Here is a 466-nt window from a genome sequence, read left to right as displayed (position 1 = left end):
TGAGTAAAATAGTGCCGGGGGGGCGGGTAAACCCCGCCCTGCATAATCGATGGCAAGACGCGGCGCGCGCGCACTATTGGAATGGCAATGCCAATCAACTTTTGGGGGGGACCCGCACCCGAAGGGACCTCAGCCCCTAGGCAGGGCCGGATTGAGGTTCGATGAGGCCCTCAGCTACTGACGGTAATGGGGCCCTTTATATGTCCAGTTCTCCTTTGTCAGCAACAAATTGTCGCTGTTTTTTGTGTTGAATATATGCTATATGGTCATTTATGGACCTAATAGGTATCTAAAGCCAACTGCACAGAACAAAATAGGTATTTTATCAAAGTAATTGTTGAACTGAAATTCAATTAAGAAGTATATTAATAGTGAAATACAATTAAGAAATATATTAATAGTGAAATAATTATGAAGCTCTAACTTAAAATGATTTTTTAGTCATAACATACTTAATAATGCAAAC

Source organism: Podarcis gaigeae (assembly GCF_964106915.1).
Source record: "Podarcis gaigeae genome assembly, chromosome: 17".
In the NCBI taxonomy this organism is placed as follows: domain Eukaryota; kingdom Metazoa; phylum Chordata; class Lepidosauria; order Squamata; family Lacertidae; genus Podarcis; species Podarcis gaigeae.
Note: the sequence above shows the minus strand (reverse complement) of the source record.